Raw genomic sequence first — 26087 nt, 5'->3', positions numbered from 1 at the left:
CCAGGCTGGAGTGCAATGACATGATCTCGGCTCACTGCAACCTCCGCTGCCTGGGTTCAAGCCGTTCTCCTGCCTCAGCCTCCCAAGTAGCTGAATTACAGTCGTCTGCCACCACGCCTGGCTAATTTTTTGTATTTTTAGTAGAGACGGGGTTTTATCATGTTGGCCAGGCTGGTCTTGAACTCCTGACCTCAGGTGATTCACCCGCCTAAGCCTGCCAAAGTGCTGGGATTACAGGAATGAATCACACTGCATCTGGGCTTCAACACAATCTTTATCAAAATCCCAGCTGACTTCTTTTCAAAAATTGGCAAACTGGTCTTAAAATTCATATGGAAAAAAATGTTCCTGAAAAAGAAGAATGGAGTTGGAGGACTCACACTTCCCAATTTCAAAACTTACTACAAAGCTACAGTAATCAAGACAGTATGGTCCTGATGTGAAGATAGACATATAGGTTACTGGAATAGAATTGAGAGTTTTACAAGTAAACTGTCACACTTATCATCAACTGATTTTAGGCAAAGATGCCATGAAAACTCAGTGTGGGAGGTGCAGGAGGAGATAATCTCTGCAACAAATGGTGCTGGGACAACTGGATAACCACATGAAAAAAATGAATTTGAAAAAATTAAATAAAACAGTTTTTAAAGGCTAGGCACAATGGTTCGTATCTGTAATCCCAGCGCTTTGGGAGGCCTAGGCAGAAGGATCACTTAAGGCCAGGACTTTAAGACCAGCCTGGTCAACGTAGCGAGAACCTACCTCATCTCTTTAAAATTAAATCAAAAATAAATAAAAATTCATAAGAGTGAATTTGTACCCCCACCTCATACCTCATATACACAAATTAATTCAAAATGGATCAGAGACCTAAACATATAGCTAAAGATTTAAAACTCTTAGAAGAAAACATAGGCATAAATCTTCCTAACTTTGGATTAAGCAGTGATTCCCTAGATATGCCACCAAAAGCGCAAGCAAAAAAGGAAAAAACCAAACTGGATATCAAAACTAAAAACTCTTCTGTTTTGGAGGATATCATCAAGAAACTGAAACGACAACCCACAAAATGAGAGAAAATTTTTGCGACTCATATATCTGATGAGAATTCAGTATTCAGAGTATACAAAGAACCTTACAACTCATCAACAAAATGACAACCCAATTTAAAAATGGGCAAAGAAATTGGATAGACATTTTCCCAAAGAAGATGAACAAATGACCAAGCACATGAAAGATATTCAACATCATTGGTCATTAGGGAAATAAAAGCAAAAACACAATGAGTTATCACATCACACCCACTAGGATGGTTATCATCAAAAAACAGGAAATTATCGGCCGGGCGCAGTGGCTCACGCCTGTAATCCCAGCACTTTGGGAGGCTGAGGCAGGCGGATCACGAGGTCAAGAGATCCAGACCATCCTAGCCAACCAACATGGTGAAACCCTGTCTCTACTAAAAATACAAAAATTAGCTGGGCATAGTGGCTCACATCTGTAGTCCCAGCTACTCAGGAGGCTGAGGCAGGAGAATCGCTTGAACCCCGGAGGCAGAGGTTACAGTGAGCCGAGATCGCACCACCGCACTCCAGCCTGGGCAACAGATCAAGACCCTGTCTCAAAAAGAAACCAAACAAAACAACAACAACAAAAAAAAACAGTAAATTAACAAATTTTGGAAGGATGTGGAGAAACAGGAACCTTCACACATTGCTGGTTGGAATATAAAATGGTATAGTCACTGTGGAAAACAGTGTGGCAGTTCCTTAAAACGTGAAATATAGATTTATTAGGTTGGTGCAAAAGTAATTGCGGTTTTGGCAGTAAAAGTAATGGAGAAGCCTGGCGTGGTGGCTCGCGCCTGTAATCCCAGCACTTTGGGAGGCTGAGGTGGGCAGATCACGAGATCAAGAGATGGAGACCATCCTGGCTAACAAGGTGAAACCCCGTTTCTACTAAAAATACAAAAAATTAGCTGGACTTGTGGCGGGCACCTGTAGTCCCAGCTACTCGGGAGGCTGAGGCAGAAGAATGGCTTGAACCCGGGAGGCAGAGCTTGCAGTGAGCCGAGATCGCGCCACTGCGCTCCAGCCTGGGTGACAGAGCAAGACTCTGTCTCAAAAAAATAAAAAGTAATGGAGAAAACCACAATTACTTTTGCACCAACCTATACAATGTGACCTATTAATTTCACTACTAGGTATATAACCAGGAGAAATGAAAACATAATATTCACACAGAAATTTGTACACAGATATTTATAGAAGCATTATTCATTAGAGCTTAAAGGTGGAAACAACCCAAATATTGACCAACAAATGAGTAAATAAACAAATTGTGGTATATACATTGGAATATACATACAACGGAATATTACTCAGCCATAAAAAAATGAAGTGCTCATAGGTGTTACAACTTGGATGAACCTCAAAAACAATTGTGCTACATGAAAAAAGCGAGACAAAAGGTTGCCTATTGTATGGTTCTTATTTTATGAAATATCTGAAATAGGCAAATTCGTGGAGATGGAAAGCAGATTACTGGATTAGGGAATGGCAGAGGGAAGAATGGGGAGTGACTACTTAATGGGTACAGAGTGTACTTCCGGAATGATGAAGTTTTGAAACTGTAGAAAGGTAATGGCTGTACAACACTGGGAATGCACTAAATGTCACTTACTTGCACACTTTAAAACGGGTAATTTTATGTTATATGGATTTCACCTCAATTTTTTTTTAAATGTTGCAATGCTTTGGTAAACAGTCTGGCAATTCCTCAAAAGGTTAAACATAAAGTTACTATATGATCTAATAGTTCCATTGCTAGGTATATATCCAAGAGAATTGAAAACATATTTCCATACAAAAACTTACACATAAATAGTAGCATTATTCATAATAGACAAAAAGTGGAACTAGCCCAAATGTCCAACAACTGATGAACAGATCAACAAAACGTGGTATATCCATACAATGGAATACTCAGCAAAAACAACAAACGAAGTATGATATGGATAACCTTGAATACATGCTAAGCAAAAGAAGGTAGACACAAATGGCCACATATCATGTGACTTCCTAGGTATGAAATGTCCATAATAAGCAAATACACAGAGACTGAAAGTCAGTTACTGGTTACCTAGGCCTGGGAGGTATGGGGCAATTGGGGAATGATGACTAAGGGGTACAGGATTTCTTTTTGGGGTAATGAAAAATGTTCTGTGATTGTGGGATGTTTGCATAAATTTGTGAATATCCTAAAGGCCATTGAATTGTAGAGGGAGAAAATAAATCTTTAATGAAAGTTATACACCAGGAGTATTGGGGATATAAGAATACCTAAGAACAGTCCATATCCTTGAGCAGCTTAGAGTCTCGAAGAGGAAAACCAAAATATTGAATGAATAAATTATAAAGTGTTGTAGGTAATAAAACAGAAGCATTTACAGGGTACTGTAGGGCACAGAATGAGGGAGAGGTCAATTCTAATGGTGTGTGGAGTAGTCAGAAAGGCTTCACAAAGGAAATGGCATAGACAGAATCTTGAAAGATTAGTGACTGTTCACCAAGCAGGCAAGGGAGAACAAGAACATTTCAGGCCAGAAAAAAGGACCAAAGACACAGAGGAATGAAAGGGCATTGTCTATACATAAGTGTATCAGTTTGCTGTGGTGTAGTATGTAAGAAGCAACTTATGAGGCTGGAGTGGTAGGCAGGGACTTTGTATGACAGGCTATGAAGTTTGGGCTTTATCCTGGGAGCAATGGGTAGTCATTTCAGGTTTACTCCTTGAAGAACATGAATAGAATTATGCCTTAGAAAAATGACTTTGAGAGTAGAATAGTAGCTACTAGATGTGAGGTTTGGGGGAGAGGGGATATCCAACGGTTGGTTAAACCGATACAACAGTATAGCTAAATAGGAGGAATAAGTTCTAGGGTTCTATAGCGCTATAGGGTGACTATATTTAACAACAATTTATTGTATATTTTCAAATAGCTAGAAGAGCAGATTTTGAATGTTCCAAACACAAAAAAGTGATAAACTTTTGAAGTGAGAAACATGCTAATTACCCTGATTTGTTCACTACACATTGTATATATGTATCAAAATATCACACTGTGCTCCATATATGTACAATTATTATATGTTAATTAAAAATAAGAAAAGCAAAAAATATTTAATAGCAAAAAAAGCAAATATTTAATGCCCTTTAGCAAAAAAGAAAGAAAAAAGGAAAGAAGAGGAGAGGAGGGTGATGGGAGGGGAGGGGAAGGGAGGGAGGAAGAGAGAGAGAAAGAGAGAGAGAGACTTTGGCGGTAGAGGATTGGATGTCACTGTATAACTCTGGTGACAGTGTAACTAGTAGGACATTATTGAATGGTCCAAACAAGAAACAATGAAGACTTAAACTATAGCAACAGCAGTGGGAACTGAGAAGAGTTGATGGATATCAAGGCTAGAGAGATTATCACAGAAGTCCAAGGTGAGAGAGTGCTAGGAACATGGGAATTGCCAACAATGCCAAATGCCACAGAGAATGGGGAATGAGTCAGAAAGTGACCATGAAATTCAATAGCTTGAGAATTTTTATGTTTCCAGGACAGTTTCAGTGGAGAAGCATGAACAGAAACCTGATTTCAAGGCTGAGTGCGGTGGCTCACGCCTGAAATCCCAGCACTTTGGGAGGCCAAGGCGGGCAGATCACCTGAGGTCAGGAGTTCGAGACCAGCCTGGCCAACATGGTGAAACCCCGTGTCTACTAAATATACAAAAATTAGCCAGGCGTTGTGGCGTATGCCTGTAATCTCAGCTACTCAGGAGGCTGAGGTAGGAGAATCACATGAACCCAGGAGGCGGAGGTTGCAGTGAGCTTAGATCACACCACTGCACTCAAGCCTGGGTGACAGAGAGAGACTTCAACTCAAAAAAAAAAAAAAAAAGGAATCTGATTTCAATTGGTAAAAGTGAACATGAAGAGAGAAAGTAGAGACATAATGATTATAGAGTTCTTCCTGGATTGTGGCAGTGTTCAGGATCAGACTCTAGCTATCAATAGATCATTCATTAATTGTGGGTGTATAGAGAACCAGGGAAGGAGTTTGTGGAAGAGAAAACAGTTATTTTTTAAAAGCTAGTGCTGGCGGGCCGCAGTGGTTCATGCCTACAATCCCAGCACTTTGGGAGGTCCAGGCGGGCAGATCACGTGAGGTCGGGAGTTTGAGACCAGTCTGACCAACATGGAGAAACCCCGTCTCTACTAAAAATACAAAATTAGCTGGGCGTGGTGGTGCATGCCTGTAATCCCAGCTACTCCAGAGGCTGAGGCAGGAGAATCGCTTGAACTCGGGAGGCAGAGGGTTGCAGTGAGTTGAGATCGTGCTATTGCACTCCAGCCTGGGCAACAAGAGCGAAACTCTGTCTCAAAAAAACAAAAACAAAAACAAAACAAAAAACAAAAGCTAGTGCTAAAAGACCTAAGATTCATACGTAAAATTAGCCCTTAACCTCACTTTTTTTCCCTCTCTCTGCCCCTCTACCCTATTTCTCAAGGCAAAACAGACAGGTCTGCCCTTTTTCATTCAGATACACCTTGCAAGCTTGCATGTTGCCTTTTTATTCATTTTTTCACTTGATACTCATTGTATTTTGATTTTGCCTATATAAAATTATTGAGGGGGACATAACTATGCAATTGTCCCTGACTCTACGTTCGCCTAGGGAAATTCTTAAAAAGTTACTGAGTTATTTCCCTTTTGGTAAATCCTCAGAGTGAAATAGTTGAAAATGATGGAAGGAATGAACAGTCCATCCCAAAGTATATGGCTTAGAAAAATGGAAGGAAAACTAATCATGTTAAACTAATCGTGTGTTTTTTTCTCTCTTCACTCTATCAACTTGGCTGCTGCTTTTTTTGTTGTTGTTGTTGAGATAGAGTCTCGCTCTGTTGCCCAGACTGGAGTGCAGTGGCGTGAACTCAGCTCACTGCAACTTCCACCTCCTGGGTTCAAGCAATTCTTCTGCCTCAGCCTCCCGAGTAGCTGGGACTACAGGTGCTCACCACCACGCCCAGCTAATTTTTGTATTTTTAGTAGAGACGGGGTTTCACTATGTTGACCAGGATGGTCTCAGTCTCCTGACCTTGTAATCCACCCGCCTTGGCCTCCCAAAGTGCTGGGATTAAGGTGTGAGCCACCGTGCGTGGCCTGCTGCTGCTTTAAGGTAGTGTAAAATATATCACTGAGGCAGAGAAAAGGCATTGCCAGGAGTTCTGGCTCTAGATCATCCAGGGTCCTGTCTCCCATCTATTTCTTTTCTTTCTTATTTATTTATTTACATCTCTCTTAGAAACAATTTTTTCTTTTTTTTAATTTTTTGTTTACAATGATAGCACTTGCTACTGTCTCGGAATATACTTTTTTTTTTTTTTTTTTGGCAAAGTCTCATTCTGTCTCCTGGGCTGGAGTGCAGTGGCACGATCACAACTCACTATAGGCTCGACTTCCCAGGCTCAAACATTCCTCACACCTCAACCTTCCAACTAGCTGGGACCTCAGGCATGCACCACCATGCCAGGCTAATTTTTGTGTTTTTTGGAGAGATAGGATCTCGCTGTGTTGCTCAGTCTGGTCTTGAACTCCTGAGCTCAAACGATCCTCCTGCGTCAGCCTCCCAAAATGCTGGGATTACAGGCATGAGCCACCATGGCTGGCCCCATCTATTTCTTTCTAGTAGTAACTCCTATCATACACTTCTGTGATTAGAAAAGCAAAGCAAAACAACAAAAAGTTAATAGCAACTCTCTCAGACACTCACCTATCCAGCAGCTCTCTATCCCAGTTGAAAAGGGCACATAGCTCATCAATCTCACAGCAACCAGAGTCCAGAAAGCAGTTGCCTCACAATCATGTCTAGGTCCCTGTCTGGTCCAGAAGGAGGCCACATAAAGACCAAGCCCTGGACATGTTGCAGAGGAGCTGCAGCCTAAGCAGTAGAAGCAGGAAATATCCTACTGCTTCAGAAATGTTCTTGCTTCTACCAGTGCTATTTTGAATAACCTATGGAATTGAGAATTTCTAAATTACCTTTGCTTTCATTAAATTCTTTTATATTGTACCTGTAATCAGGGAAAAGACAAACTGCAAGTATCTGGAGCATCTCTCCCTGAAAAGAAGCAGGAGAGACCACGTGTTATGACAGGACTGATGACTGCAAGAGAGAAGTTTGATAACTGTGTTACGTGAGGGATCAGTAAAAAAGCACATTTCTCTTTTGTGAGTTTCCTGAAAGTTATAAGGCTTTTTCACATCTTCATATCTTAGAATTGTCTGAATGGTTTCTGATTTTGTATTTTTTTCATTGACAAATATTAATTGCATAGTTATGGGGCACAATGTGATGTTTTGATATATGTATATGTTGGGCAATGATTAAGTCAGACTAATTAACATATCCATGCCTTCATATAAGTACCATTTTTTGTGGTGAGAACATTTGAAATCTACTATTTTAGTAATTTTGAAATACAGAATACGTTATTAACTATAGTCACCATGCTGTGCAACATCTAAAACTTATTGTTACTATCTAATTGAAACTGTACTCTTTGACCAACCTCTCCCCATTCCCCACACCCCCCTCCCCAGCCTCTGATAACCATCATTCTATTCTCTATTTCTTTCTTTCTTTTTTTTGTGGGGCGGGGGGTGTGGAGTTTTGCTCTTGTTGCCCAGGCTGGAGTGCAATGGCACGATCTCGGCTCACTGCAACCTCCGCCTCCCGAGTTCAAGTGATTCTCCTGTCTCAGCCTCCCGAGTAGCTGGGACTGTAGGTGCACACCACCATGCCCCGCTGATTTTGTATTTTTAGTAGAGACGGGGTTTCACCATGTTGGCAAGGCTGCTCTCAAACTTCTGACCTCAGGTGATCCACCCGCCTTGGCCTCTCAAAGTGCTGGGATTACAGGCGTGAGCCACCAGGCCCAGCCTCTACTCTCTATTTCTATGAGTTTCAACTCTTTAGATTCCACATATAAGTGAGATCAGGAAGTATTTCTCTCTCACTTCCTGGCTTATTTCATTTAGTATAATGTACTCCAGGCTCATCCATGTTGTTGCAAATAGCCTGATTTCCTTTTTTATAAGGCTGAATAATATTTCATTGTATATATATACAACATTTTCTTTATCCATTCATCCATTGATGGACACTTAGGTTGTTTCCATATTTTGACTATTGTAAATAATGCTGTAATGAATATGGGAGTGCAGACATCTTTTCGACATACTGATTTCGAGTCCTTTGGATATATACCTAGAGGGGGGATTGCTGGATCATATGCCAATTCTTTTCTTTGAAGAATCTCTATCTATGTTGTTTGACATAATGGCTGTACCAATTTATATTCCCACTCACAGTGTATAAGATTTCCCTTTTCTCTGGCCAGGTGTTGTGGCTCACACCTGTAATCCCAGCACTCTGGGAGGCCGAGGCAGGTGGATCACCTGAGGTGAGGAGTTTGAGACCAGCCTGGCCAACATGGTGAAACCCTATCTCTACTAAAAATAAAAAAATTAGCCAGGCACATGCCTGTAATCCCAGCTACTTGGGAGCCTGAGGCATGAGAATCGCTTGAACCCAGGAGGCAGAGGTTGCAGTGGGCTGAGATCACGCCACTGCACTCCAGCCTGGGCAACAAAGCAAGACTCTATCTCAAAAAAGATTTCCCTTTTCTCCACATCCTCACCAACACTTATCATCTTTCATCTTTTTTCTAACAAGTGTGAGGCGATATCTCGTTGTGATTTTAATTTGCATTTTCCTGATGATTAGTGATATTGAACATTTTCTCATATATCTGTTGGCTATTTGTATGTCTTCTTTCAAGAAATGTCTATTCAGGGTTTTTGCCCATTTTTTAATCAAGTTGTTTGTTTTCTTCCTATTTAGTTGAGTTTCTTATATATTTTAGATACTAGTCCTTTATCAAATGTATGGTTTGCAAATATTTTCTCCCAATTCGTGGGTTGTCTGTTCAATCTATTAATTGTTTTCTTTGCTGTACAGATTTTTAGTAAATTCTGTTTGTCTGTTTTCATTTTGTTGCTTATGCTTTTTGGGGTTATATTTAAGAAATCACTACCCAGGCTAATACTGTGAAGCTTTTCCTCTATATTTTCTTTTAGTACTTTTAGAGTTTCTGGTCTTATGCTTAAATCTTTTTTATTTTTTTGAAATGACAAAGTGACTGGGTTTATTTGTAATTAACTAGATTAAATTTTCTTCCATTGTGCCAATATGTAGCCCAACACAGAGATTAAGTGCCAGTTTCAGGAAAATAAAGTTATATTTTTGTCAGCCTTGAATGTATGTCTTCTGAATATTTTTTCTTTTGTTTTTCGTTGATACATAATCATGCACCAATTTCATCAACGATGCAGTGATACTTCGTACATATATATAATGTGTAATGATCAAATCAGTTATTAGCATAACACCTCAAACATTTATTATTTCTTTGTGTTGTAAACATTCAAAATCTTCTCTTCTAGCTTTTCCGAAATATGCAATAAGTCGTTAACCATATTTATCCTATAGTACCATAGAACACTAGAATTTATTTCTCTTATCTAGCTGTATTTTTGTATCAATTAACCAACTTCTCCCTATCCTCCTCTCTTCCCATCCTTCCTATTATCTAATAACCACAATTCTACTCTATCACTTATATGAGCTCAATTCTTTCAGCTTCCACATATGAGTGAGAAAATGCAGCGTTTGTCTTTCTGTGCCTGACATTTCACTTAACATTATGTCCTCTGGGCTCATCCATGTTGCAAAAATGACGATTACATTCTTTTTTTCTTCTCTCTTTTTTTTTTTTTTGAGACGAGTCTCACTCTGTTGTCCAGTCTAGAGTGCAGTTGCACGATCACAGCTCATTGCAACCTCCACCTTCTGGATTCAAGCGATTCTTGTGCCTCAGCCTCCCAAGTAACCGGAAATTACAGGCATGCGCGATCATGCCTGGCTAATTTTTGTATTCTTAGTAGAGACGGGGTTTTGCCATGTTGGGCAGGCTGGTCTCAAACTCCTGACCTCAAGTGATCCACTCGCCTTCGCCTCTCCCAAAGTGTTGGGATTACAGGCGTGAGCCACCGCACCTGGTGATTTCATTCTTTTTGAATAATATTTCATTGTGTATATTTTTATTTTATTTTTTATTTGTATACTTATTTTATATTTTTATATTTTCGTTTATCTGTTGATGAATATTTAAGTTGACTTCATATCTTGGTTATTGTGAATAGTGCTGCAATAGATATGGGGGCACAGGTGTCTCTTCAGTATACTGATTTCCTTTTCTTTGGATAAATAGTAGTAGGATTGATGGATCATATGATAATTCTATTTTTAGTTTTTTGAGAAACCTCTATACTGCTTTCCATAATGGCTGTACCAATTTACTTTCCACCAACAGTGTTTAAATGTTCCCTTTTCTCCACATCCTTGCCAGCATTTGTTAATTTTTGTCTTTTTGATAATAGAGCTATTCTATTGTGTTTAGGTTTTTAATACATTTTGAGTTGATTTTTGTATGCCTTGTGTGATAAGGGTCCAATTTCATTCTTCTGCAGTGGATATACATTTTTCCCAACACCATTTGTTGAAGACAGTGTCCTTTCCTCATCATGTGTTCTTGGCACCTTTGTTGAAAATCAATTGACCATAAATACATAAGTTTACTTCTGAGCTCTCTATCCTGTTCCGTTGGTCAGTGTGTCTGTTTTTAGTCCAGTATCATGCTGTTTTGAGTATTACAGATTTGTAATATATTTTGAAGTCAAGTAGTGTGATGTCTCTAGCTTTGTTCTTTTTGCTCAAGATTGTTTTGGCTATTTGGGGTCTTTGGTAGTTCCACACAAAATTAATAGCTGTTTTTTTTCTATTTTTGTGAAAAATGACGTTGGGATATTGATAGAGATTGTATTGAATCTGTAGATTGCTTTGAGTAATATGGACATTTTTACAATATTAATTTTTCCAATCCATGAATATGAGATATCTTTTTATTTATTTATGCCTCCTTGAATTTTTTCATCAAATTTTTATAATTTTTAGTATACAGATCTAAAAGGTTTCTGTATCAAACAATTACTACTACTTTTTGGATCTATTCAGTAGGGTAGCACTTATTGGAGAGAGGACAGTCTTCGGCCTGGGGAGAGCTAGGGGAACAGACCCCCTTGCAGAACACATAAATACTCATGCATCAGCTTTATCTCAGCTTCATTGAGTTCTTTTTGTCTGACAGGAATCACTCTTCCCAATTCCACTCCACTTTTTTTTTGCACATAAGGGTTCATAAGTCTCTCCCATTTTATGTATATCCCAAGAATTCTCTTTGCCAGTGACAGCCTTCTACCTGCTCCTAATGGATCCCAAGATCTATCCCCCCATCAATTGAAACTGCTTTCTCAAAGAACGCCAACAGCTCATTGATTACCAATCCAGCGGCCTCTTGCTGTTCTTTCTGCTAACTTCTGTGCACCATGTGACATTACTCACCATCTTCTTTTTCCCTCTTCCTCTGTATAGCCATCTCAGCTCTTTCATGGGCTTGTCTTTCTCAATTCTCCTTTTAAATGTTGTGCCCAAGGTTCGGTGCTTGGCTTTCTTGCTCTTCGTATTCTATGCTTCTTGTGCTCTCACCCAAGCCCCACAACTTTGTTTACATGTGTGTCTGTATCTCATACCCTCCTTCTAATCTCTAGACCAGCATATCCAGCTACATGATGATCATGAACAATGTATGCAGATTCCTTAAATCAACATTTGTTTTCAAGGTTACTTCCTCCTGTGTTTTTTCTCTTTTTAATGGCATCAACTATCCTTCTCTGCTCACCTTGTTCTCAAGTACTCCAAATTGCATGATTATACAGTTCTAATTCCCGTAAGTATCATTTAATTCAGTGTTTTCACAGATAAGACTGAGGCCCACCATGGTGAAATTGCTTCTCCCGGGTCATCTTGCAAAGCTAAATCTAGAACCAGAATCTCCTAATCCTTTATATTTATTCATTCCCTTATTCTTTTACCAAATCTTGTCAATTCTACATCCTCAGGGGTTTTCCCATCTATGCATGTTCACTGTCTCAATTTAAAATCTCATTTTAGTATCTTTTAACTACACTAATGCACTTCTAACTTGCTTTTCTCTTATCCACATACATTACTGCCAGAAATAATATTCCTCAACTCCAAATCTATCCTCATTATGTTCTCCTGCTGAGACATCCACTTTATATAGAATAAAGTTCTAATGTCTTGTCCAGTAGTCAAAATCCTATGTGATTAGATCCTAGCTTCCTTTCTATTTTGTCTTAGCTACACACATATTTTATTTCAACCAATTCAAACTATTAGCTACTCAGTATACCTAGCTAACTCTCCCACCTCCATGTCTTTCTCAATCTGTTCTTCAGACGGTCTGTCAACAGGAATGGGCTGTCATCCGATCTTCTTCCGCATCACCGCCATAAATCTAAAGTGTAGTATGTTGTTCATCTTTTAAGGTCTGTCTTAAGTTCTACTTCCTCTTTAAAAAAACAAACAAACAACAACAACAACAACAAAAAACAGTCCGGGTGCTGTGGCTTATGCCTGTAATCCCAGCACTTTGGGAGGCCGAGGCCGGTGGATCACGAGGTCAGGAGATCGAGACCAGCCTGGCCAACATGGAGAAACCCTGTCTCTACTAAAAATACCAAAATTAGCTGGGTGTGGTGGCGTGCACCTGTAATCCCAGCTATTCGGGAGGCTGAGGCTGGAGAATCGCTTGAACCTGGGAGGCAAAGGTTGCAGTGAGCAGAGATGGCACCACTGCATTCCAGCCTGGCAACAGAGCGAGACTGTGTCTCAAAACAAACAAACAAACAAAAAACCTTGGTGGCTCATGCTTATAATCCCAGCACTTTGGGACTTTGGGAGGGTGAAGCAAGAGGATCTCTTGAGCTCAGGAGTTCAAGACTAGCCCGGACAACATAGTAAGACCCTGTCTCTATAAACAAAAAACAAAACAAAACAAAAGTTTCCCAACCCCTTCCTAATAGCACATTGTGCCTTTATTGTCCTATGCATCAAAGTCTCATAACTGAGTTAGTTTTTAACTCCCTTAGCAGATTGCTAACTACGTGATTACAGAGATTGTGTTGTACTTGCCTTTTAGATCTCCTTTAGCTCATTGTAGAACTTGGCATTTAGTAGATGCTCAGAAGCACTTATAAAATTAAATAGCAGTTAACATACATGTAATGCTATACTTTGTAAAATACATTCCCAAAGCCTGTGGAGTAGGTCATTCAAATGTTTTTATTATTCTAAATGTATAGATATTTAAAATTCTGAAGAACAGAGTTTAGTAGGACCTGAATTCTGTGGTGGGAATCAAAGGCGTTTACTCTGTATTACCTCTGTTATTTTAAGTTTGAATTCTCCAAAGGACTGTGCTGCGTATTTTCCTCACAATCGTATTTACTTGCCTCAGGCTGTTTGTGCATACTATTAAACAGCCAGATGAAAAATTAAAAATTCAATCAATCATCCAAATATTTTTAAATGTAATATACATATGTTTGCTTTCATATAGAACAAACAGCCAGGTGATTGATTGAGCTATTTGCTTTTCAACCAGTTGTTTTGGCAGTATGATTATTACATAAACTCTAATAGTGACAATCAGTTTTTTATAGATTTTCTAATTTTACTGGATTCTTCCATTTATTTACTATAGTCATCTAGTCTTATTTATATCATTTATCAGCCCATAAAATATAGTAAAAAAAACCTGGTTCTTATGACTTCTTTAAGCCTGTCCCCACAGACTCGGAACCAAGATTATAATGCTGGGATTGAAGAGAATATTCTGAGATTGGATAAAATGATTTACACCCTGCAGCTTCCATGATTGAGAGATTTAGGGAGAAAAAAACAAGAAAACATTAACTCTGGAAACAAGCAGGAGTGTCGTTGAAATCATCAGGAATTCCCAAGAGACAAAATAATCGGTGGAATTGAATTCAAAGGGAAAACTTTTGCCCAAAATGTGCAAAAGAGAATACTTCTAGGAAAGATGTACAAGTAGGTTCAGGGAAAAAAAGGAAGGAGCCCTGGTGCGGTGGCTCATGCCGGTAATCCCAGCACTTCAGGAGGCTGAGGCGGATAGATCACCTGAGGTCGGGAGCCTGGCCAACATGGTGAGACCCCGTCTCTACTAAAAATACAAAAATTAGCCAGGCATGGTGGTGGGTACCTGTAATATCAGCTACTTGGGAGGCTGAGGCACGAGAATCTCTTGAACTCAGGAGGCGGAGGTTGCAGTGAGCCAGGATCATGCCACTGCACTCCAGCCTGGGGGACAGAGTAAGAATCTGTCTCAAAAAAAAAAAAAAAAAAAAGAGAGAGAAAAGAAAAAAAAAATAAAAAGCAGTAGGAGCAGCCTAGCAGTTCTGACCCCTACTCCCCTCTCAACCGCCACTACCACCATATACAGAGGAAAGGGCAAGACTTAGGAAAGGCTAGATTACTAGGTTGTTGGACCAACCCTCCCACTGAAATAAAATGATACATGTAAAATACAGACTTCTTAAATGCATCAGAGAGTTGAGAAGACAGTGAAGTACCAGACAAAAAAGCTAGGGAAAATCTAGAATCTAGAGAAGTAAGCACAAGTGCCCCTGAGCAGAGCCAGGATTTGCCCCATCCTGGCCCCAGCCCTGCACCTGAACATCAAAGCAGCTTTTGCCCCTGTGCTAGACAAGTGTAGACATTAGTTTTAATGGCCACACAGAGAAGATAGAATCCAATACTCTAGACCCGTCCAAGGTGAGAAGTATAATAAGAGACCTTTTCAACAGAAAATGCTATACTCTTAAAATAAGGGCACACTACCCCTTCCCAAGTCCAGGGATCAGCAGGACTTAACTTTTAGCAGAGCAAAGAGAAAAAGAAAAAGAAAAATATATATCTCTGAGAAATTGTGTGGTCATGTGCCAGCCCTCACAGCTTGGGTTTACGTTGCTTAGGGATTCCCAGGCACCCCAACCCTAGAACTAGATCTAAGGTTAGATCTAGGCACCTAGGTTAAACATCAGGAAACCTGGCAAAAGTAAATTCATGTTTTCTCCATGGAAAGACAACTTCATCTATGATGAAGCCTCAAAGAATCCACTCTAATAAAGTGTGCAGTAGATAGTCAAAAATAAGTGCAAAAAGAGACAAATCGCCGTTAGGTGGGAGCATTTGTGGTCGGCATTTGTGCCAGAGACATGGGATGCTACTGCAAATGGCTAGTGATATTCATGGAGTCTCTATTCCTAGAAGACTAGCTCTTGTTACATTCTGATAGCACACTCTGCAATACCCACAAAGTCACTGGTAGAAAGCTGAGATAATTCGTTATAGCATTCACAGACAGGCTAACAGGGAAAATCCAAGCCTAACACGAGGACATTAGGACTCAGCAGTGCTTACATATTCTACAATTTGAACAATTCAGAGAATATTGGCATGGCCCTTGCACAAGGCTGACTCACAAATTTGTGAAGCATTCCATATTTTTAAAAAAGCAAACATTTGAAGACTTTAAAACATAAAATACCATAATATGTATTTAGAGAGGTTACTTAATCCATGAAACAAGAACAGGTTTTAATGAAAGAAAAAAGATATTTTAGAAATGAAATATCTGATAGCAAAAGTGAAAACCTTAAGGCTGAATAGCAAAATTGTCACAGCTGAAGAGCAACCTGGGTGCCCAAGATCAAACTGAGAAATTCCCTCACATCATAATACAAACAGACAGGGAGGTGATACATATGAAATAAAGGTTAAGGCACTTGGAGGATACATACAAACGTTACAATATCCATACAATAGGATTTCCAGAAAGAGAAAATAGAACTCAGAGGAAAAATAAATCAAATAAAATTCCCTAGATATGAAAAAAGACTCAAGTTTTCACATTAAGGCCCACTTTGTGCCAAGCAAGAACACCGGGAAAAGACCCGCTCATAGAAAATAGTGGTAAAATGTGAGTACTTTATGGATAATGAGAAAATCCTAAAAGCTTCTAAAGAGAAAAACATGTTATTTACAAACAAAAAGCACCCTCTTGACTTCAGATTCTTTAGCCACACTGAGTATAAGAAGACACTAGAGAAATATTTTCTAAAACACTGAGGTGAAAATGATTTTGAACTTAGAATTCTATAATCTGACAATCAGACAAGTGTAATGACATTTTCAAACATGAGACATTTTCATACATGAATGGATTCAGAAAACTTATCACCCACAAACCCTAGCTGAAATAATAGCTAGAAGACATGCTCCAGCAAAATGAAAAATGAATCCAAGAGAAGACTGGAAGTCAGTGGTAAGCCAAGTAACCTTTAAGACTTATGATAAATCTAAATAAAGGCTCATTTTATTTTTTAGAAATACAACAATCACAAAGATTTATTTTTAAAAATCCTTTTCACAGTAGCAACAGATGTTATAAAATAGCTAGGAATAAGTTTAATGAAGCTGGAGTAAAATACCCAAGGAATAAAAAAATGTATCTGGAGAATATTAAACAAAGAAACCTGAATAAATTAAAGCTGTACATCTGAATGAATCTGTGTTGCAAATATGCCAAGTTTTTGTAAATTAACATTTCCAATCAATTGTAAATTAACAATTCCAGTCAAAATATCAACAGATTTCTAAATGAATCTGACAAGCTTATTCTAAAATTTATCTAGAAAAGAAATTATGCCGGAATTCCCAAGATAAGTTTCACAAAGAGGAACATAGAGGGTGTGTGTGTGTGTGTGTCCTCACACACACAGAGAAGTTCCTGCTCAACCAGACAGTAAAATATGCAATTATAAATATACAGTAATTAGATATACAGTAATTAGGATATTGCCAGAAGAATAGAGGAGTAGATCAGGAAAACAGAAAAGAGAGTTAAAAAAATGGACCAGTGTATGAATAAGAATTTAGTACCTGAAAGAAGGTTTTAAAATGTAATAGGAAAGAGATGAATTATAATGATTGCTAGTGACAAATTGTCCATTTATTTAGGACAAAATGGTAGATCCCACTTCATACGAATCACAAAAATGATCCAGATGGATTAAAAATGTAAATTGTAACCAGGCACGGTGGCTCACGCCTGTAATCCCAACACTTTGGGAGGCTGAGGTGGGTGGATCACCTGCGCTCAGGAGTTCAAGACCAGCCTGGGCAACATGGTGAAACTTCATCTCTACTAAAAATACAAAAAAAAAAAAAAAAATTAGCTAGCTATGGTGGCACATGCCTGTGGTCCCAGCTACTCAGGAGGCTGAGGTGGGAGGATTGCTTGAGCCTGGGAGGTGAAGGTTGCAGTGAGCTGAGACTGTGCCACTGCACTTCAGCCTGGATGACAGAGTGAGACCCCATCTCAACAAAACAAAAGTACATTGTAAAAACAAAACTATAAAAATAGTTTAAGGAAATACATGAAAATATAGATTCAAATGCTTGGTAAGAAAACCTTCTTGAACAAAACACAAACAAAAAGATTATAAGTGAGGAAGGAATGGATAATTTTCACTGCTTCAGGATTTAAGACCTCTATGGTGAAAAGGATACAATAAACAGTTAAAAGGCTGAAAACAGACTGAAGAATATATTTACAACATACACACCATATCAAATAACATCTACAACATATAAGGAATTCCTAAAGATTTTTTTTAAAAAAGAGCCTGATAGAAAAATGGGCAAATGACCTAACAGTCAGTTCCTTAGAGAGGAAATATAAATGCTCCCAAATGTGAAAAGATGGTTAACTGTACCAGTAGTCATGCAAATGAAAATTAACAGTGAGACACCAGTATTATCACAATACATTGAAAAAAATTGAAAAGTGCCAGTTATGGTGAGAAAAAATTAATATTCCTATATAGTAATAGATTTAGTATATATAATATATATAGTAATATATATAGGAATATTAATTTCTATTAATTAATATGTGTGACAGTATTTTTTTTTTTGAGACGGAGTTTTACTCTTCTTACCCAGGCTGGAGTGCAATGGCGCTATCTTGGCCTACTGCAAACTCCACCCGCCAGGTTCAAGTAGTTCTCTTGTCTCAGCCTCCCGAGTAGCTGGGATTACAGGCACCTGCCACCACGCTTGGCTAATTTTGTATTTTTAGTAGAGACAATGTTTCACCATGTTGGCCAGGCTGGTCTCCAACTCCTGACCTCAGGTGATCTGCCCACCTCAGCCTCCCAAAGTGCTAGGATTAGAGGCGTGAGCCACTGCATCCGGCCATGGCAGTATTATGTATAACATACATATACTAAGTGTGGAAGTAGAATGGTAGCTTTTTGGAATGCCAATTTGGCATTATCTATTAATATTTAAAATGAGCATACTACCTCTCAAATGAGCACATTTACTTCTTCTTGTCCACCCTAACAAACCCTTATACATGTTTTATAGGAAACATGTTCAAGGTTATCCCTTACAGTATTGTTTGTCATGGCAAAATAATTAAAAACATCATAAATGTCTATCCATATTTAGTAATTAAATGTCAACCACTGTTGCAGAGACAACTGTCTTCCAACCTTGAGATTCTGGATTTTATTTCATGGTATGTCAGAAGACAATTCCAAACTTGCGATTCTTTGACTCTAAGTTTTCTATTGTAACTTAAAAGGCAGTTTGGTTAAATTTTAGATCCAGCAGCAGAATGACATGCTGTGTTGTAATAAAAGTATTTAATCAAACAACATTTTTAATTAAGAAACTGTGCAGGGTGCTAGGGGCAAACTTTAAAAAAAAAAAAAGAGGATGGAGCACTTTCTTCAGAGATCTTACAATCCGTAGAATAAAATTCAATATATGAGTGGGTGCTAACATAAATGACAAGGGAGTACCACTTCCTGAAGATGTACCAAGAACGGATGGGTCATTGAAGGCAGTAGTATCCAGTGAGACCTACAGGTAGGAAGGCAAATTTATTTAGTCACTTAACAGATATGTATTAAGAATCTGTTATAGGACAGGAACTATGGTAGGCATCTGGCTCTAATGTTGAAACAGGAAAGACATGTCCTGGAAGGATGAATAACAATTGGATATTCGGAAAAGAACAGGAAAGCATTCCAAATTAGAAGTGCACAAAAAAGTAAAATACATGGGTGTGAGAATGAGTAGAATGTACATATGGGGTAGGAGGATACTACCACTTCAATAAGAGCAGGGTGTAGTGGGAAATAAATTGGCTAAGAAAAATAAGATTGGATTATTCAAAGGCTTAAATTGTCAGACAGAAGAAATTAAAAGAAACTTTACTGAGTGCCTAGCAAATGTCAAGCACTTTCACATCCATGATCTCATTTATTTCTGAGAATAACTCTTCCCACTCCCCACCCACGACTGTGCAATTCAAAGAAAAACAAAACACAACAATGTTTTACCTGTTCGTGGGGATGTTGGCATGGAATGGGTAAAACATGATGGAAGATTTGGAGCTTGAGAAAGTGATGATCCCCTTGACAGGGGCAGAATATTGGAGAAAGGAAGGTGACTTGGGAGGGGGCACATGAGAAATAATGATTTAGTTTGTGGGGACATTGGGACTTAGAAATGACAGGAATATATTCAGGCCACCTTGCTGCCTATTTAATCATATTTCAGCCACTTCAACTACTGACAACAAAACAAGTAGTTTGAGTATTTCCACTCTTCATCACAACCCTAAGTGGAAACTTTCTATCTATTGCAAAATTTCAGCCTTTCAACTAAAGTCACTGTGTGTCTCTAAGCTTAAAAGCTTTAGTGCCCTATTTCTAGAGGACATAATCACATCTTACAATCACCGTTAACAAAGCCTTCATACTTTGTATGAATAGAATTAACTAAGTTAATATATCCATTATACATTTTAGTTCATACATTTGAGCAAGCAAGAAATACAATTTTTTCAACATTGGAATGTAATTTCTGTTTAATGTCAAGCTAATACGTTTAATGTCAAGCTATTGTGGTGTTAATTTCTCTTTACCACCTCTCTAGCTCTCTCCCTACTCCTAGTCCAGGGAATGTTTTCTCATTTTGGGAAGAGAGCACAGACAGCCTTGCAGTTACTTTGATGTTATATCCCAGTTATTCTACATTTATTCTATTGTCCAGATTGTAAGTCCTTTCTTTTCCTCCAACAGCCAAGAAAATTCGTTTCTTTCTACCACATCATTATTTTTTTCTGAAGCAATGAGCAACTCACTGACTAAATTGGGAAAAGGCCACAGGTACAAAAAAGTACCAAGAAAAACCATCACTTAATATTGTCATCAGTTAATATGTTCCACCGCATACTCTCATTTATAATTTGCATTTCTCCAAAATTATTTCTCACCTAATCAAGAATTAATCATAAGAATAACATTTATTAGGCACTTGCTATGTGCTAGGCACTGTACCAGGCACATTGCATCAATTATTCAACTATCCTTCAAGGTTGCTGTTAAGCTCTTTACTTGTATCTACAGGAGGTAATTAGGCTTCTGGAAGGAATATTCTCAGCAAAGCTGAGTTATTTGGCCTTCTCTACTCAGTTAAACTTCATAAAAATTAAAATAAGTAACGGAACTATTCCAGAAAAGAATAAATAAAAACCTAGTCCCCAGTAACTTTAGTTTTTATGGAAATTTTGCCATCTTTGCACTTGAAGAAGGAAATGATGAGGAAGAGAGAATAAAAGACTACAAAATATCTTTTCAAGACACTGACACTAAATTACAGGCTTTCAGAACATCTATATTTTAATTTATATAACTAAGCCATTAGCCTATTACCAAATATATAAAAATACATCAAAACGTATTTGTATTTAGAGACCTTGAAATATCCAGGTTTGGTCTAATTATGTAGAAATAATGATTGTAAATCATTTCTGTTAAGAGAGGAATGGAATAGCTCCCTTCTATGCATGCAATTCTTGCTGTATGGATGTTACAATTATTATATGACTGAGATGGCTCTCTAGGGAACCAAGGTGTTCTCAGAGCATAGAGGTTGGGGGCAGTAATACCCGTCACCCTCTTCATTTCAGGGCTCTGGAGAAGAGAAAAGCTGTGTCCTTCAGAATGGGAAGAGCTTAGGTGAGTGGCAGTTAGAATTTGTATTCCTGCCCTTAATGCCAGACAGAACCAGGTGTTAAGGAAAGTTGCCCCCATATGGTTGAAAGTAAGATGGCACTCCCACTAGCAAGTAGGGAAATGTTCTTGTGAAATTCTACCAGGAAAAGGAATGAGCTGGGACCAGGCAGAAGGCAGTTGAGATATTATAACCAGACATCTGTCAGTGTATATAGGACTGTGTCTGTGCCTTTTATATATTTTTTCTTCTTTCTTGAATTACTAAATCTGTTTTGAAAATGCCAGTCAGTTTTACATGTGGTAAGGGGAACCAAGAAAAGAGGTTTCAAGGAAAAGGGGGTAGGAGCAGTGATCAGAGAGAGAAAAAGCCAGAGAGAAAGTAAAGTTTAGCAGGAGCTACTTCTTCCATGGCTTACAAAGTGTAGCTTCTTCACTTTATTTCAGTAAGGGAAGTGCTTTTCTCACAGATGCTAGTGCTACTTCCTTTAAAAAGATAGGTTTTGGCTGGACACAGTGGCTTGCTCCTGTAATCCCAGCACTTTGGGAGGCCGAGGCGGGTGGATCACGAGGTCAGGAGTTCAAGACCAGCCTGGTCAATATGGTGAAACCCCCATCTCTACTAAAAATACAAAAATTAGCTGGGCGTGGTAGCCCGTGCCTATAGTTCCAGCTACTCGGGAGGCAGAGGTAGAAGAATCGCTTGAACCCAGGAGGCAGAGATTGCAGTGAGCTGAGATTGTGCCACTGCACTCCAGCCTGGGTGACAGAGCAAGATTCCATCTCAAAAAAAAAAAAAAAAAAAAAAAAAAAGACAGGTCTCTGGTAACAGAGAAAGAGAGAGGAACTTACATTTGTTATTGAAGTGCCATGTATTTAATGAAACACCAAACAATTTAAACTTTGATTCTATTCTGTCTTCACACGTACTCCAAAAGGTAGGAACGGTATTTCTGTTCCCATTTTATAGAAAACTGAGGCTCAGGGAGGTACAATAACTTAGTAATTTATCCAACTTCTTCACGTGGTTAAATAAGAAAATATGAAATGACTATTTCTAAGCATCATTTGGTGGCCAGGCGCAGTGGCTCACACCTGTAATCCCAGCACTTTGGGAGGCCGGGGTGGGTGGATTGCCTGAGGTCAGGAGTTTGTAACCAGCCTGGCCAACACAGTGAAACCTCGTCTCTACTAAAAATAGAAAAATTAGCTGGGTGTGGTAACGGGCGCCTGTAATTCCTGCTACTCGAGAGGCTGAGGCAGGAGAATCGCTTGAACCTAGGAGGCAGAGGTTGCAGTGAGCTGAGATTGTGCCATTGCACTCCAGCCTGGGCAACAGAGCGAAACTCTGCCTCAAAAAATAAGAAAGAAGAAATTAGAAACAAGAAGAAAGAAGAGGAAGAAGAAGAAGAAGAGGCAAGAAGAAGGAAGAAGAAGAAGAAAACAAACATCAATTGGTGATGTCCAAAAATAAGCATCTCACAAATTAAACTAATAAAGAACCTAGAGTCATACATGCATACCTTGTTTTCTTGCCCTTCACTTTATAGCACTTCACAGATGCTCCATTTTTAATAATTTGAAGGTTTGTGGCAACCCTGTGTTGAGCAAGTCTATCGGCACCATTTTCCCAACAGCATATGCACATTACATGTCTCTGTCACATGTGGTAATTCTCATAATATTCCAAAAGTTTTCTTTATTATTATATCTCTTACGGTGGTCTGTGATCAGTGATTTTTTTTTTTTTTTTTTTTTTTTTGAGACAGAATCTCGCTCTTGTCACCCAAGCTGGAGTGCAGTGGTGGTGCAACTTCGGCTCACTGCAACCTCCGCCTCCCAGATTCAAGCGATTCTCCTGCCTCAGCCTCCCAAGTAGCTGGGACTACAGGCGCATGCCACCACACCCAGCTAATTTTTGTGTTTTTAGTAGAGATGGGGTTTCACCATGTTGGCCAGGATGGTCTTGATCTCTTGACCTCGTGATCTGCCCGCCTCTGCTTCCCAAAGTGCTGGGATTACAGGCGTGAGCCACTGTGCCCGACCAAAGACTTGTAGGTTTTTAAGGAGATGGGTGTCTTGATGAAAACAGTACTTAGGAAAAATTATTCTTAGGGTAGACGGAAATTAGATTAAAATGAGAACAATTATAATTAAATATATTAGGAGGCTATTGTACGAATGCAGGCATGAAATGACTGGGTCTGATTTACGCTGTGCTTTCCTCAGAAAACTAAGTACTCACCCAACAAAAATCCCATTGGGAGAATTTTCTCTGGGCCCTTGTAGTGCAAATCATCTCTCTTCTTCTATGTATCGCCAGTTTTCTCCCCATTTCTGGTGCTTACTGTCTGCACACTTCTAGTCATTTATTCCCAGCCTGACCTGCTCTCGAAACTTAGTCCCAGGTTTTAGAATCATCCTCGTTGCCAGGTTGACCTCTTACTATTTGTCTCACCTCTGTCAGCCTGAATGAGTGTCTTCTCTGGATTCTCCTGTTACCTGTGTTTTTCTGCTTTCCATTCATCACAGTGTGATTCCCAGGGCTTTACTTCTTAAGTGGCAGCCTATGTGGGCATCAGCACATTATCCCTCCCTACTTCCTGACCTCCTGCACCCACAGCTGTCCACTCCAAACTCCCCACTGGCCCAGCTCAACCCTCACATCATGCCAGAGAGAAGAGGCGAGAACTGAGCATTGAGAAATACAAAATCATTAGGAGGCTCAAAACAAAAGAGAAACTCTCAAATAGGGATTTAGAAGGAAGAAGGATATCGGAGATAGTATAAGGTCACAGAAGCTGGTGCACAACAGCGTCTAAAAAGAAAGACTGTAAAGCTAAGCAAATATGTCTGGGGGAAGATGTCATTGAATGAGACAAGAAAAAGAGGTCATTACTGGCCTTTTAGAAAGAAGTTATCTATGTGAAAAGGTTAAAAGCTAGATTTCAAGAATGTAAAGTAGGAAAAAAAAAGGCTATTAAGAAGCAGAGATGGCCGCCAGCACTTTGGAAAGCCGAGGCGCATGGATCACCTGAGGTCTCGGGAGCTTGAGACCAGCCTGGCCAACATGAAGAAACCCCGTCTCTACTAAAAATACAAAATTAGCCGGGGGTGGTGGTGCATGCCTGTAATCCCAGCTACTCCGGAGGCTGAGGCAGGAGAATCGCTTGAACCAGGGAGGCGGAGGTTGCGGTGAGCTGAGATTGCGCCATTGCCCTCCAGCCTGGGCAACAAGAGCGAAACTCTGTCTCAAAAAAAAAAAAAAAAGAAAAAGAAAAAAAGAAGAGATAGCAGATAGCAGAGCACACCACACATTTACAATGTGCTCAACGAAAAAGGGCAGGTTGCATTTGGGGGTGGGGTGGGGTGGGGTCCTTGGGCTGGCTCTTCCTATGCTGTCAATTTCTTACACAAAAGCAAGGATTGCAAAGACTCCAAATTCAAACTTGGCCTCCCAGGTTTTTAATAAAGATATATTTGACAAAATAGGGGGATAGAACATATTTTCTTTAACTGTTAGCTTGATTGATAACATTTAAATATTTAGACATACAGGCCGGGTGCAGTGGCTCATGCCTGTAACCCCAACACTTTGGGAGGCCGAGGCGGGTGGACCATGAGGTCAGGAGTTCAAGACTAGCCTGGCCAACATGGTGAACCCCCATCTGTAAGAAAAATACAAAAAAAATTAGCTGGGAGTGGTGGCACGTGCCTGTAATCCCAACTACTCGGGAGGCTGAGGCAGGAGAATCGCTTGAACCCAGGAGGCAGAGGTTGTAGAGAGCTGAGATGGCGCCTTTGCACTCCAGCCTGGGTGACAGAGCAAGAGTCCATCTCAAGGAAAAAAATATATATATTTAGGCATATAGAAGGTGGACTGCCGTTTGTATTCCCACTCTAGGCTGTGCAAATATTAGGGTCAGGCCTCTGGTAACAGGGGTGAAGTTAGGGGAAAATGGTTTTTTTGCTTTTTAATTGTTATTCTCATTTTTATTTTTATTTTTTATTTTTGATATGGAGTCTCACTCTGTTTCCCAGGCTGGAGTACAGTGGTTCAATCTCAGCTCACTGCAGCCTCTACCTCCCGGGTCCAAGCAATTCTCCTGCCTCAGCCCCCGAATAGCTGGGACTACAGGCATACGCCACCACGCCTGCCTAATTTTTGTATTTTTAGTAGAGACGGGTTTCACCATGTTGGCCAGGCTGGTCTCGAACTCTTGACCTCAGGTGATCTGCCCACCTCGGCCTCCAAAAGTGCTGGGATTACAGGCGTGAGCCACCACACCTGGCCTATTGTTACTCTGATTTTTTTTTTTTTTTTTTTTTTTTTTTGCTGCTCCAGATTGTTTAGATTGGGGAAACTGCCAAATATTTCAAGGAAATGAGAAAGAATATAAGAGGGAATGAGAAAGTCAAGATATTGGCTAGCAAGGGTTGATGAACAGAACAATAGTCCTTGGAAGCTAAGTAGGTGAGTGAACTGAATGGAGTTAGACAACACCAGGGACAAAAAGGAGGTGAGTCTACACTAGAGAAATAAATGGTGAAGCCAGGAGTTAAAGCATTTTGAAACTCTCATGAGAAATTAGATCTGGTGAGAACTATAATAGAGAGTTTTTTTAATATTTTCTTCTTCTTCTTCCTCTTCTTTTTTTTTTTTTTTTTTTTTTTTTTGAGATGGAGTCTTGCTCTGCTGCCTAGGCTGGAGTGCAGTGGCATGATCTTGGCTCACTGGAACTCCGCCTCCAGGGTTCAAGCAATTCTCCCGCCTCAGCCTCCCAAGTAGCTGGGATTATAGGTGCATGCCACCATGCCCAGCTAATTTTTGTATATTTTTTAGCAGAGATGGGATTTCACCATGTTGGCCAGGTGGGTC

General features: G+C 39.5%; 1 protein-coding gene and 1 non-coding gene across 15 annotated transcripts in view; both read left to right on the top strand.

Annotated features, from left to right (window-relative positions):
- Nucleotides 1-26087, top strand: part of SEL1L2 (SEL1L2 adaptor subunit of SYVN1 ubiquitin ligase) — a 149889-nt gene that overhangs the window by 6258 nt on the left and 117544 nt on the right. For 2 of the 14 annotated variants that reach the window (XM_055373548.2, XM_055373543.2), the window contains exon 2: nt 21166-21214. The exons of the other annotated variants lie outside the window; for them this stretch is intronic. The gene's annotated coding sequence lies outside the window, so the exon portion shown is untranslated. The remainder of the gene's footprint in view (nt 1-21165; nt 21215-26087) is intronic. 14 annotated transcript variants of the gene reach the window in all.
- LOC115931820 (U6 spliceosomal RNA) lies at nt 15522-15624 on the top strand. The gene has a single exon (XR_004068265.1). It is a non-coding gene; the product is annotated as a U6 spliceosomal RNA (small nuclear RNA).

Source organism: Gorilla gorilla, chromosome 21, assembly GCF_029281585.2.
Source record: "Gorilla gorilla gorilla isolate KB3781 chromosome 21, NHGRI_mGorGor1-v2.1_pri, whole genome shotgun sequence".
In the NCBI taxonomy this organism is placed as follows: domain Eukaryota; kingdom Metazoa; phylum Chordata; class Mammalia; order Primates; family Hominidae; genus Gorilla; species Gorilla gorilla.
Note: the sequence above shows the minus strand (reverse complement) of the source record. Positions and strands in the feature narration are given on the sequence as shown.